This window comes from Triturus cristatus, chromosome 11, assembly GCF_964204655.1.
Source record: "Triturus cristatus chromosome 11, aTriCri1.1, whole genome shotgun sequence".
Classification (NCBI taxonomy): domain Eukaryota; kingdom Metazoa; phylum Chordata; class Amphibia; order Caudata; family Salamandridae; genus Triturus; species Triturus cristatus.
In genome coordinates this window covers 86,920,098-86,934,412 of record NC_140594.1, presented here as the reverse complement: position 1 = coordinate 86,934,412, position 14,315 = coordinate 86,920,098, and the positions used below count along the sequence as shown (strand labels likewise).

The following is a 14,315-nucleotide window of genomic DNA, read 5'->3' as shown; positions in this document are numbered from 1 at the left end:
AACATCAGTGTCTCCGGTAGCCCAGAGACTTTGGAGGATTTGTGCAAGTTCAGGTGGCACAGGGTCCATTTTGGAATAACACTGCGCAGAGAGGGATGAAGGATCTCTAATGGTCAAACAAACACCATCGGGGGAACAATAGATACGAGCATATAATTTCTTCAATGTGTCCATGCCTAATAGGTTCTCGCCACATTGTGAAGTCAATAGGAAGGGCGGATCTATTGACACTGGCCCCAGAGTAAGAGAAAGCGGCTTAGAAATGGGGCTTACCACCGGAGTTCCAGAGAACCCTACGGATACATTGTTCTGGCCAGACAGTGCAGCCTCCGGGACCAGGGCACGTGAAACAGAACTGTTCATGGCTCCCGTGTCAACTAGGAACTTACCTGATGTATCCATTAATCGTGCATGGACATAAGGTCCGGCTTGGTCTATCGGAATTGACACATGCCCCTCACTCTGTCTTCGGCTGTCCTATGCCTGAGAATAGCCCGGACCGTCGTCAGCCATACATCCCTCATTATAATACTGTTTGCCTTGATTCTGATCAAAATAATTCTGACTATTCTCACCTTGAGCCGAATGCTCCTGCCTCGTGTATCCACCTCGATGCCCACCAGACCGTCCCCTTCCACGACCCCTCGGAACACTGTTCTGCTCATACAGCAGCGGACACTGGGCTCGCCAATGCCCCTCCTGTTTGCAGAAAGCACATTGATTTATGCCCAAATCTGTTCGTCCTACTGTCTGCGCAGGTCCCGCCCCTCTCGGAGCGAAATTCTGCAATCCTCTTCCTCTACCTCGACCCCTCTCTACTTGCTGCAACAATACCCGCGTCTTTAAATCCTTCGATTTCTTTTCCGTCTTATCCTTGCTCTCATTTTAGCAATGTTCATAATATTGAGCCATACTCAATATAGTCGACCAGGTGCTTTCAGCGGCCTGCAATCGGGCCGACACCTCAGGTAACAGATTAGTCACAAATCTGTTGACAAACAGACGTATACCCCCTTCAGTAGAGAGATCCTGTCCGCTGAAGTCAATAAACACTCCCTCAAACCTTGTAAAGAAATCAGACACACTTTCATCTTTCTTCTGTTTACATGCCGTCAATTTATCCCAATCCACTTTTCGGGGAGGGATCAGCGAATGCATATAAGTTATTATTTTATCGGGCAAGGCTAATATCTCAGCTCGGGGCTTATTCCCTGGTTTTCGATCTCTATACCAATCCCTCAATTGATCCCACGTCCCCCCAAATTCTGTTGCATGATCCTGATCATGGACCTGACGCCAAATGTCCACTGGTACCAATAGAGCGAAAAACAGCTCGATGTCTGCCAACGTCATTACCGCCGAAGAGGCGGCTTCAGTAAGTTCTTTATAATATGCGGTGGGGTTTTTCCGGGGATCCGGCAACTGACTTTTAAGTGACAATACCTCGCTACGTTTCCAGGGAGTATAGACCCATTGCTCCTGGAAGCGAGCATCCGCTCTGGGACGGGTAACTATCCCTTGGGCATCTACCACCTCCGTGACTTCCGGATGATAGATAGGGTGCACCTCTCGCATAGGGTACTGGGATAGTCCCGCTGGAATGGCAGGCTGCAGGCGAGTTCTATAAGCTATCAAAGTCTGCACATTCCCGTACACTGCCTCCGGGGTAAATTGGGATTTATGAGCTTGATCATGTATATCGTACAATATAGCCGGAGCCCTTCCTTCACTATGTACCTGCTCCCATAATGCTCCCATAATGATATAAGGCGCTTAGCCATGTTATGTTATGTTATGTTATATGGCTCTTATAGAGCGCTTATCACCACTGGTCTCTAAACGCTAAACAGGCGACCCACAAACATCATGCCCCTCGCAACCATCTGCCAATACCCAATTAGGCCGAACATGTTACCGTGCCAAACAAGAATGTCTTCAATTTTTTCCTGAAGGAAAGAAGGTTGAATTCTTCCTTCAGGCTCGGAGGAAGGTCATTCCAAAGTTGAGGAATGAGCACTGAGAAAGCCCTACCTCCTTTAGTTTTTAAATTGAATCTAGGTTGAGCCAAATTTGGGACAGAACCAGAACGCAGTGACCTACCGGGAACATACTTCCTTAATCGCTGTTTAATATATTCCGGGGCATTGCCAAATAGTGCTTTATGGGCCATACAGAGGCCTTTGAAATGGACCCTCAGCTTCACAGGAAGCCAATGCAGTTTGCGAAGGAGAGTGGAAGCATGTGCACTTCTAGGAAGAGAAAAGACCAGTCTGGCAGTGTCGTTTTGCACGACTTGCAATTTCCTCATCAGCTTCTGTGACAGGCCCAGGTACAGAACGTTGCCATAATCTAGCCTCGAGATGACGGTAGCGGAGACAACAGTCTGCAGCGTGGAGGCAGAGAGAATGGCAGTAAGTTTACGCAGCTGCCGCATCACGGCAGTACAGGAACCTACCACTGCCGACACTTGGGGGGCCATAGAGAGAGCCGCATCGATCTTTAGGCCAAGACTCTTCACTACCGTCCCCGGGCTTGAAGTTTTGCCGAGTTCTGGGGGCCAATAAAGGTCATCCCAGGGATTGGCAATGTTGGTCACCACCAGAACCTCCGTTTTGTCTGCATTAACTTTAAGGAAGTTGTTAGTCATCCAGTTGACCGTGAATCTTAGAAGATCTCTGACTGCTTCCTGGGCCTCTGATGTATCACCCAGCTGGACCAGTAACTGTGTGTCGTCTGCGTAGTTAAAGACCTCACAGTTCTTACGCGTGAGTTGCTCAATCAGGGGTTGCAGATAGATATTAAACAGTAGGGGGGAGAGTGCGGATCCTTGAGGCACCCCCCAGGTCACATCACTACTCCCTGATAGCTGGTCCCCCATCTGAACCCTCTGAGTACGGCCCGACAGGAAGGACTCCAGCCACTTGTATGCCTGGCCGGCAATCCCCAACTTCGCGATACGGCTCAGCAAGATGGAATGGCTGACCGTATCGAAAGCTGCCGAGAGATCTAACAGAATCAGAGCACAAGGTTGTTTATTGTCGGCTCTTACTCTTAGCTCGTCGGTGACCGTAGCCATCACCAGTTCCGTACTATGTTGTGGTCGGAATCCCGCCTGCCTGACATGTAGGAGATGGTGTTCCTCAAGGTAGTGGGTGACTACATTCAAGACATGTTTTTCCAAGATCTTGCTTAGAAAAGGCAGCTGAGAGATAGGCCTGTAGTTTTTTAGTATTTTAGGGTCAGTACCTGCTTTCTTCAGAAGTGGGGAAACCCTGGCCTCCTTCAGGGATGCTGGGAGGTAACCCGCTTCCAATGAGGCATTGATTAGCTGCAAGAGCTGGGACTGGATACCTGGCAAGGCTAGTTTGAAAATTTTCGGAGGGCAGGGATCACTGGAAGATCCTGATTTTATACGACTAACCAGTTCTATCAGGTGCTCTCCATTGATGGCTGGGAGCCTAACCAAAGCTCCTACGGACTGCAAGCTGTCCATACCCAGTTGTGTTGGTAAACTGTCCGAGAGCCTAGAGATATCCGACAGGATATCCTGCACCTTTTGGAGGAAGAAACCTTGGAAGGCGTCGCAGTCAGGCTGAGCCAAACTGCTGTTTTTGTCACTCAACTGGGTGAGTTCCCTTAGAATAATAAAGGTTTCCCTTTGTTTATTCGTTGCCTCCCTGATCCGTCCTTCATAGAAGGCGGCTTTCCTAGCCAGGATGGCCCGTTTATAGCTAACCAGCATAGTTTTGTAGGTTAGTGCCTCTGTAGGCCCGTAATCCCGTCTCCAGTTTCGCTCCACCCTCCTGAGAGCTTGCTTCCTTTCCCTAAGGGATGCATCAAACCAAGGAGCTCCTTTCCCTTTTTTCCGGGTGAGCTCTAGTCGTTCAGGGGCTAGTTTATCTAAGGCAGAGCGAATCCAGGTCATGAAGGTCAAGGTCTCTGCATCCAGGTTTCCTTGCATCCTGTTCGGAGGGGGGGAGGAGAGCAGAGTCGTGACTAAGGAGTCGGCCTCGACCTTTTTCCATGGACGGACCTTCCTCCTTATTTGTGGAGGGGCCGCAGTTAAAGGCTCCCCTGGGACCCAGCCCTTGATCAGATAATGATCCGACCAGATGCAGGGGCTGACCGCAAGGATCTCCATTCTAGGCATGGTGGACCAGACAAGATCGAGGGTATGTCCCTTTTCATGGGTGGGCCCGCTAACAAGCTGGTTTAGAGACAGGGTCGCAAGATTGGATCCAAACTCAGCTGCCGAGGGCCCCCTGGGGATCTCGTCCCAATGATAATTGAAGTCTCCCACTACTACCAGGGACTTATATCTGGATGCCAGATCGGTCAACAGCTCAAAAATGGCGTCATTGAATTCCGGCGCGCACTGCGGAGGACGATATACTACAATGAGCAGTATACAAGAGGATTTAAGTGATATTTTAATACCTAGGACTTCTGCCCCAGCACAGCTTTCTGCGGTGATTTGTGTTACCCTAAGATTCCTTCTGAACATGATAGCCACCCCGCCCCCTCTGCTGTCATTAGGGCGGTTATACCACCGAGCATCGAAATTGGGCGGTAAGGCCGCTATGATGTCAGGTGTTGAGGAGCTCCCTAGCCAGGTTTCTGAGAGCGCTAAGATGTCTATCTCACCCGCATCCAGCAGTGTTGACACCTCTAGATGGTGTTTCTGTAGGGATCGTGTGTTGAGTGAGGCAATTATCAGGCCCTGTGACTTTGTGATGGCTGGTTTGGCCTCTACCTGTAATAGGTCTTCCGACCGAAGACTGGCAAGTGTCCTCTCATCTGGCATAGTTCTCCCTTGTTGGAGAGATCTGAGGGTTGCAGGGGTGTAGACCCTCGGCCGACCAGGGGGGGAGGCCCTACGGCCCGTCCTGGCCCGGACGGGCACAGACGGGCTTTCCTCTGGCGCTCCTCCGGCGCGACGCTGCGCGCGTACGCTGCGCGCGACCATAATGGCCTTTAAATATCGTGTGGCAGGCAGCGATCGCTCGAACTAGAGCGCAGCCCCGTGAAACGTCTTGGTGGCGTGTGAGCCCTACTCCCAAGATGGCGCTCAAGCAGGGATTCAAACACCCAAGTGGTGAATGGTGCTCACAATGTTTTTAATGTGCAGGCAATGCGGTCAGGTGGGGGACAATCAAAACAATTTAATCAACATAACAGTGAGTAGCAAGTTATTTAAAAACAGATTCAGCGCGATTGCAGCAAAGCGAACAATTGCAAGGACCAGCGCGATGTAAGCGTGACGGTCAGTCTGTTGACCGCGCGCCGACCAAATGGCCCCTAAATACCGTTTGCCAGGCAGCGATCGCTCGAACTAGAGCGCAGCCCCGTGAAACGTCTTGGTGGCGTCTGAGCCCTACTCCCAAGATGGCGCTCAAGCAGGGATTCAAACACCCAAGTGGTGAATGGTGCTCACAATGTTTTTAATGTGCAGGCAATGCGGTCAGGTGGGGGACAATCAAAACAATTTAATCAACATAACAGTGAGTAGCAAGTTATTTAAAAACAGATTCAGCGCGATTGCAGCAAAGCGAACAATTGCAAGGACCAGCGCGATGTAAGCGTGACGGTCAGTCTGTTCCAATGCATGTTGCTGCATCACTGGCTCGAAGTCTCTCATGGTGTTCCATATGTCAGATAATGTATAAATAGAGTGCCGCATCCATTGGGATGCCTGTGTGGCAATGGTCTCCTTCTCCTCCGTCCCTAGTGCTGAACGAGTAAACAGCCTTCTACTCTCTAAAAGACCCACCGGATGTATCGGAGTGGTAACAGCTGCCACAGGCGTTGTACTCGCAGAGGAGGAGGGCAAGACAGATGGAGAAGACATTGACCCGGACGGCAGTTGAGGCGTTTCAGCTGGCGCCACCGACAATAAATTAGGCAGTATGGCCATAACTTCAGACACAGATGTGGACAGCCGGGAGAGATCTAACAGAGGAGGGGAAAGGGAGGGAACCGGAGGGGCTGAGGCCCCTGGTGTTCCCGGGGATGCGGTCAGGACTGGTGCCGAGGCCCCTGCCACCTCCGGATACAACCGCTGGGGCACATAAGGAGGCGGCGGCCTCATGTCCAGCAAGTCCTCTATTTCATCCTCAGCATTAGGACGTGCCACATAACTCTTATCTACCTTCAATCGAAATTCACGGTTCATACAATCCAGTCCTTTTTCTACTCGGGCCCTATCGTAAGCTACAGCCTTCTGGGTTATATTCTGTCCGGCTTTAGCCCTAGCCAGCTTCTCTTCCCTCATTCGACGCTGTTTGGACTCCTTCTGCCAAGCATTCAGGGCATCAAACATAGCCTGCCTACTGCGTCTAGAAAACAGTTGTTCTTGCAAGAAAGCAATTTTCTTTTCATCAAACGAGCCTGTCTTTGGCCATCGTAGCTCTTCATTACCTTTTGTGTACTTATGCCACAAAGTGCAGAACAGTAGGGGAGTAATCCCATGCTTTACATACATGAAATGGCTAGGGCTGCCCTCCGGTGGGGCGGGCTGACTCTCTGCCAACCGAGAGTCACCCGTCCGACAACACCAACCAAAACAATTCATTTTACTGAAACAAGGCATACTGGTTAGTTTAGACAAACACAAGTAACACAAGACATGAATAACACACACAATCTATAACTCTCAAAATGAACCAAGCCCGTCGACTCTGGTTCGTGATTCAAGACCCCAGACTGCACCCAGGGCTCCCACTACCGTCCTGGTTCACCACCGAGACTGTCCCGACGAGGTCTAGCCTCTTCGTAGATGTGCCTCGTGGCTATCCAGCCTTGGTCGTAGGTTTTCCAAGTACAATCTGACCATACCTTCCCGCGCGTGATTATCAAATCAGAAAAGGGCCCATCAACTCAATTCTGTAAGAATCGTTCCACCATGTACATGTACTTCAAATCAAGGCACTGCCATACAAAACCGATCTTCAAATCAGAAATGGCACCGCTCTCCAGCGCGTGCCTTCCAGTCAATGCACCGCTCTCCAGCGTGTGCTTCAAACAAAACGCACCGTTTACAACGAGTGCTGCAAATCAAACAAAACGCACCGTTTACAACGAGTGCTTCAAATCAATTTTCAATTTCTACTCACCGGGTGCACCCAGATACGAATGTTCGTTCTCCGCTGCCAACTCCTCTCGACCAACACGGTCCGTTCCTGGGTTAAGCCCGTAGGACCCCGGTGAAGGGTGACTAGCAGCAGAGGTCATCCCAATCGGGTGCGCAGAGCGAAAACCCTCGAGCTCCCCTCCACTCAACCGGCCAAGACGCCCTCAATCCCACCACCCGAATACGGGGGGGGAAAGACCCTATCATGGGGTCCCTTCGTGGTCGCGAACTGAAGTGATCCAAATCAACATCCCAAGGGCCACACTTACCGGTGACCCGCAATACAAGTAAAATAATGAGCATTTGGCAACGTAGAAGGTTCAAGCGTTTATTGACCACAAACAGAACTCTACATAGAGGAGCCTCATCGATCCTCACCCATGAGGTGCGCCGAGGAAGACTGCTGGCTCCTTGACAGAAACACACTTTTATCAGTTCAACATACAAAGCCTTACAAGCGGAAAAGTACCAGCTAGTCCAGGCGCCCCTAATGAGCTCATCCTATATCTAGTTTCGGTTACACATACAAAGGAGTTACTATCTTTACAGAGAAGGTCGACGGGGTGACTCCCTTCTCGTCCCGAGGCTAGAGGAATGAGCTTAATACTCCCTTTAGCAGATGTGACCTTGATTCTCGGCCGTAAATATAATTCAGCTTGTCTCCTAACGAATGCATGCTAAATAGAGCAAATGGTGGGCAGATGAAACCATGTGACCAGTAGAACAAGCGAGTCACAATCCAAGATGGCTGCGGTCCTGCTCTCGGCCCTTTTATCGTACCAAGCCAAAGAAGGGTTCTGGGCCTTATTGTGTGTGTATAACTGAACGGGCTGATATTAGATACACTGTGCTAACTATATATATAGACTCGATCCCTTCAAGAATATGTGGCGTTCGTTGTTCTGTGTCCATGCCTTGGCTCCAAGGGCTGTGTCTGCCCCGTGCTGACCATTTTACCTTATGCCTCAAGTACCCCTGCCATGAGACATCCTAAGGACCTTGTTCAGGCTCTTGTCTCCAGAGTCTCTGCCATAAGGCATCCCAAGGATCTTGTTCGGTCAATTACACTTGTCTGAAGAGTACCTGCCTTTAAAGCATCCCAAGGACTTTTTTCGGGCAGTTGGCCTTTTATGTCTTCCTGTGAGGATATTTTTACCTCGTGACTCCCTGCCCCTTCCTCTCACTGCGGCTGCATTGCCCGCATTCTCTGGTGTAGGTGGGTTGGATCAATGTCCTCTGGAGACATAGCTGGGGACTATTTGTTCCAGCCACCTTTATGGCTGTGATTGTGACCACGCCCTTCCTTCTTGATTGATTCTATAAACTCAAATTCCCCTGGTCATTCGTTGACACATTTCTTTTGCCATGTTCTTGCGCCCTGATGCAGCCATTCCTTTGTCTGCCGCCCACAGGGGGGGTTGGCCTCCCTCTCTCTAGGGTCGGCTGTGCCTCCTCATCAGTGGTAAACCCCCCCCCGCAGTGGGAGGATCTCATGGGCTGTTCCTTCATTCCCATCAATTATGTTCACCAAGACCATTGTGACTTTAGAGCAGCGCATTTTATTCACATCCTAAGTTGGTACACACTTGTCAGGATGGCATTGGTCATCAACATCCTAATTTCTGACTTGTCCCAGATTTCATTGTCATCTCATATCAGGTTATACAGTATACCTCCTATACTTTATTCCACCTTACTAACCCTATTTTACCTAACCCTACAACGCATCAACCTTACAGTCATGCCTCTTCAAGGTTGCCATAGCCAGCTTCCAACTGCTGTGACAGCCCTACTTTTGTCACAGCTTCAAGGCTTCACTTGCACCAAATGTGTGGCGTTCGTGGCCCTGTGTCCATGCCTGGGCTTCAAGTGCCTTGTCTGCCCTGGGCTGACCATTTTACCTTATGCCTCAAGTATCCCTGTCCTGAGGCATCCTAAGGACCTTGCCCAGCCTCTTGTCTCCCGAGTCCCTGCCGTAAGGCATCCTCAGGATCTTGTTTGGGCAATTACACTTGTCATAAGAGTCTCTGCCGTTAAGGCATTCCGAGAACCTTGTTCCGGCAATTGGCCTTTTGGGTCCTTCTGATGAGATATTTTAACCTTGTGACTCCTGCCATGCTCTATGTGGTTTACAAACCACTGACTGCTCCCCTCAGGACCACGAGAAAATTAGTTCTAGTGCCTGTACGATGTTCAAGAGGAACCTATCGCTCTCTTCCAGGCAGCTGAAACCTTGTCATCTGTGTACTCCGGAATACCCCTCGAGAACAACAACGACACCAACTCCACTGCCCTGATCGACAACCTCGCCAACCTCTGACTCAGACAACTCGTCACAACACCCATCCACTCCACCGGCCACACGCTTGACCCTATCTTCTCCGCAAGCACCTACGTCTACTTCAACCACACCACCGAACTCCACTGGACTGACCATCGCTGCATCCACTTCACCTTCCGGAAACCCACCACGCACCACCACACCCAATAAATCCCTCGCCACTGCTGGAGCAAAGTCACTGAAGACCAGCTAACCACCATCCTCACCCGAAGCTCCCCCGCCGACCCCTCCAACCTCTACCTCAGGCAGTGGATCGACGCCTGCGCCAACACCCTCGCCCCGTTCAAGAAACCCTCCAACAGCCACACCAGGAAGAAAGCCAGCTGGTTCACTGAAGACCTATAGGCTTCCAAGCAAACCTGCCGAAAGCTAGAGAAGAACTGGCACCGTGAACGAACACTGCACAGCTACACAGCCCACAAGAACGCCACCCGCAGACACCATCACCTCATCAGATCCGCCAAAAGGGCCTCCTTCAAAGAACGCCTAGACAACAACACACACAAAAGCAAAGAACTCTTCAATATCGTGAAGGAACTCTCCAACCCAAGCTCCAACACCAACGACATCCCACCTTCGCAAGACCTGTGCGACTCGCTTGCCACCTTCTTCCAACACAAGATCGCAGACATCCACGACAGCTTCAACGCTATGACTGCCCCGACAACCACTGAGACCTCCGCCCCCACGACCACCATCCGCACCGACCGCCTGCTCTCCTGGACCAACATAAACGACGACGACACCATTAAAATCATGAACTCCATCCACTCCGGATCTCCGTCAGACCCATGCCCACACCACATCTTCAACAAAGTCAGCCCCGCCATCGCACCCCATCTCCGGAAAGCCATCAACATTTCCTTCGAGACAATAAACTTCCCAGGGAGCTGGAAGCACGCTGAGATCAACGCCTTACTCAAGAAACCCAAGTCGGACCCCAAGGACCTCAAGAACTTCCGGCCCATCTCCCTGCTCCCGTTCCCGGCAAAGGTCATCGAGAACACCGTCAACAAACAACTGACCCGCTACCTTGAGGAGAACAGCATCCTGGACCCGTCCAAGTCCGGGTTCCGCACCAACCACAGCACCGAAACTGCCCTCATCGCAGCCACTGATGACATCAGGGGCCTGCTAGACAATAGAGAAACCACGGCCCTCATCCTCCTGGACCTGTCAGCCGCCTTCGACACGATCTGCCACCGCACACTACGCACACACCCCCATGATGCCGGGATCCAAGAGAAGGCCCTGGATTGGACCACCTCCTTCCTCTTCGGCAGAACACAGAGCGCCCGCCTTCCCCCCTTCCGCTCCAAAGCCACCGAGATCATCTGCGGCGTACCCCAGGGCTCATCCCTCAGCCCAACGCTGTTTAACATCTACATGGCACCACTCGCCCTCGTCCCCCGACTGCACGACCTCAACATCATCTCTTACGCCAATGACACCCAGCTGATACTCTCCCTCACCAAGGACCCCCACCCAGCCAAAACCAACCTCCACGAAGGAATGAAAGCCGTCGCCGAGTGGATGAAGAACAGCTGACTGAAGCTGAACTCAGACAAGACGGAGGTCCACATCCTCGGATCCACCCCCTCGGCCTGGGATGACTCCTGATGGCCGACCGCACTGGGAACAGCTCCAACACCCAACGACCACGCACGCAACCTAGGGGTCATCCTCGACTCCACCCTCTCCATGACAAAGCAGGTCTTCTCCTCCTTCTTCAGCACCCTCTGCATGCTCTGCAAGATCTACAAGTGGATCCCCACCGAAAACAGAAGAACGGTCACCCCGGCCCTCGTTAGCAGCAGGTTGGACTACGGAAACGCCCTCTACGCAGGAGCCTCAGCCAAACTCCTGAAACGACTTCAACGCATCCAGAACGCCTCTGCATGCCTGATCCTCGACATTCCTCGCCGCAGCCACATCACACCCCACCTGAGAGACCTACACTGGCTCCCCGTCAACAAGAGGATAACCTTCAAGCTCCTCACCCATGCACACAAGGCACTCCACAACACTGGACTAGAGTACCTCAACAGACGACTCCGCTTCTACACCCCCACCCGCCAGCTTTACTCCACCGACCTCGCCCTCGCCACAGTCCCCCGCATCCGAAGAGTGACCTCCGGCTGCAGATCGTTCTCCCACCTCGGCCAAGACCTGGAGCACCCTCCCCATCCACCTACTGCAGACCCAAGACCTGCTGACCTTCAGAAGACTCCTCAAGACCTGGCGTTTTGAGCAGTAGCAGCATTCCCCCCCCAGCACCTTGAGACCCTCACGGGTAAGTAGTGTGCTCTACAAATGCTAGGATTGATTGATTGATTGATTGGTGGAGGGGTTCTCTCTCTCCGGCTCCTGCCTGTGCCGCCTCATCCATCCAGATGGTGAGATTCGCATCACTGCACCCCACAACAACCTTATCTGGAGCTCTGCTTCTTAAAGTATTGGCTCGTGAACAAGTTTAATGTTTTGGACTATGACTTGGGCCTTGATTAACCTGTCCTGGGAATACTGTTCTCTTAATGGAATATGCCCCGCAATCCGGCCCAGGTAGTGACGCCCCCTCCTCATGGCAGGCACTTTAAAGACTAGGCGGGACTGAATTTGACAGCGTTGGCACCAGTCAATACTATGGTCTCTCCTGTAGGACCGCCACTAACCAGCGTTACCTATCCTCTTTATTGGTACCTGGGAATGCCTATCACTGACTTCTTTTGTGTTTCTTTCTCCTATTATATAATCCTCCCCAGCGCTACTTGAGATCGGCCTCTGGAACAGCAACACATAACTTGCACAACACCAGCCAGCCCGCTGCTTACGCTTCTCATGAAAGTACTCTGCCAATGCAATGTTGAGACCAACTAGGCCCTAGACTTTCAATAAAGTACCACCTTCCTAGCTGATCCAGAGGCCAAATGGCCCTTATTTCCCAGTAGGTAAGTTTGACATTTGTCACGGCTTGTTGCTTACCAACTATGCGACTGCCTATATTAGTGCTAGCTGAAAGACAACATTTGTACCAATGAGGAAATTGAAAGCTCTCTTGACCGGGTAGCACCTCAGGGGCTAAGTGAATGCTCCCGGCCCATGCACAGGCATATCCGTCACCCCGGCATTTGCCTGATTCCACCTGGGTCTGTCCTACACAGCGTCAGTCCCTGGTCAGTCGGTGTATGGTTAAGCATCACATGTTTGATAGGTGGCTAGTACAAACCACTAACGACGACCCTCTAAAGCCCCCCATTAGATAACAATTGCTGCTTACCTGATGCATTGGTCAAACCCTGTCATGGATGCCGCTCCATGCTCTTTCTGATCAGTGTTGAGATACTATTGCACTGGTGCTATAGACATCTTTCCCCAAACTTCACTACTGCTTTGAGTATCAAGAAATGCAAATCTATGTAAGGAATACATACTTGTTTGTTGTGAAATAGGGAAAATGGCTGGGTCGGAATCAAGCTTGCCAATGAATGGTCAGTTAGCCCAGCCCCCAACCAACCTTAAATCCACCTTTAAGAGACAAATTTCCCAGATCATTCCTGGAGCCTAAATGAGTTACAGTTAGCAGTCCGCAATTACTTCAGGTCCAACTCAATCATTGTTTAATTTATAAAGATTTCCAGTGAGTGGCTGTGTCTTACTACACATTTAGGTGTGACTTACTCCTGAATTTCCAGAAGTGGGACATGTCGAGCCTGAGAGATTATATATCAGGTTATTAAATGTCGCCGGGAAAACAGGTTAATGAGAGGGTCTGAGGGATCACACAACCAGTCTGGACAAGTCCCCCTACTAACAATGTCTCAACAAAAGAGTCCAGAGGTAAAGAGAGCACAAAAACAACACAAAAACAAGGGGCTCGAAATGTCTGAGTGCAACTAAACTAAAGCCAAGCTAAACTAACAAAGTCCTATAAAAGAGGACATAATCCCATCACCCACCACGGTGGCATGCTTCATCATTTGGGATCTCCTCTCAACCAAACCTGGTTTGGCTGAGGAGCTACTACTCCCAGTGTGAAACTGCGGGAGGAGCTCGCGGATGTTTTAATCTACGCTGATGGAAAGTGATCTCCTAAAGATCGATGAAGCTGTCTTAAGTGAGGTGAATATAGGTAGTGCAGTGTAAAGCAAGTCAGTGAGTTAAAATTGACTACAGGAACCCAAATGACTTTAATAATGACTGTCCCTGTGTCAACGTTAAAAGCAAGGTAATTGCGCGGACTGGCACAATGACCAAACGCACTAACAAAAACCAAACCGCTTTTTGGTTTTTGTTAGTGCGTTTGGTCCTCCTCCCGTAGTTTCACACTGGGAGTAGTAGCTCCTCAGCCAAACCAGGTTTGGTTGAGAGGAGATCCCAAATGATGAAGCATGCCACCACGGTGGGTGATGGGATTGTGTCCTCTTTTATAGGACTTTGTTAGTTTAGCTTGGCTTTAGTTTAGTTGCACTCAGACATTTCGAGCCCCTTGTTTTTGTGTTGTTTTTGTGCTCTCTTTACCTCTGGACTCTTTTGTTGAGATATTAAATGTCGCCCCACCCCTACTTATAGCTTTGGGGTGTTGTCAATCTAAAATGTTACCTTGTAGTGGTGTGATGATTGGTAGCTGTGTGGGCACTGCCTTTGACCATGCTGGCAGCGGCAATATGTGGTGCGCGCTGTGTTGGCCTCATGGTGAGTGCCCTTCACCAGAGTATAGGGTGACTGAGCACCTTAAACCAATCACAACATTACACTAAGACAATCGCTCATCTGTGTTTAAATTAGTGTGTAGGTAATGTTACATAAGACAGGCGACTCCAAGGTGTCGTAGTTAAAAGCCGTCCA

General features: G+C 50.6%; 1 protein-coding gene across 1 annotated transcript in view; it reads left to right on the top strand.

The window, feature by feature from the left end:
- The window catches only part of LOC146783292 (immunoglobulin lambda-like polypeptide 1), a 227,780-nt gene that overhangs the window by 68,666 nt on the left and 144,799 nt on the right, over nucleotides 1-14,315 (top strand). The window lies entirely within an intron of this gene.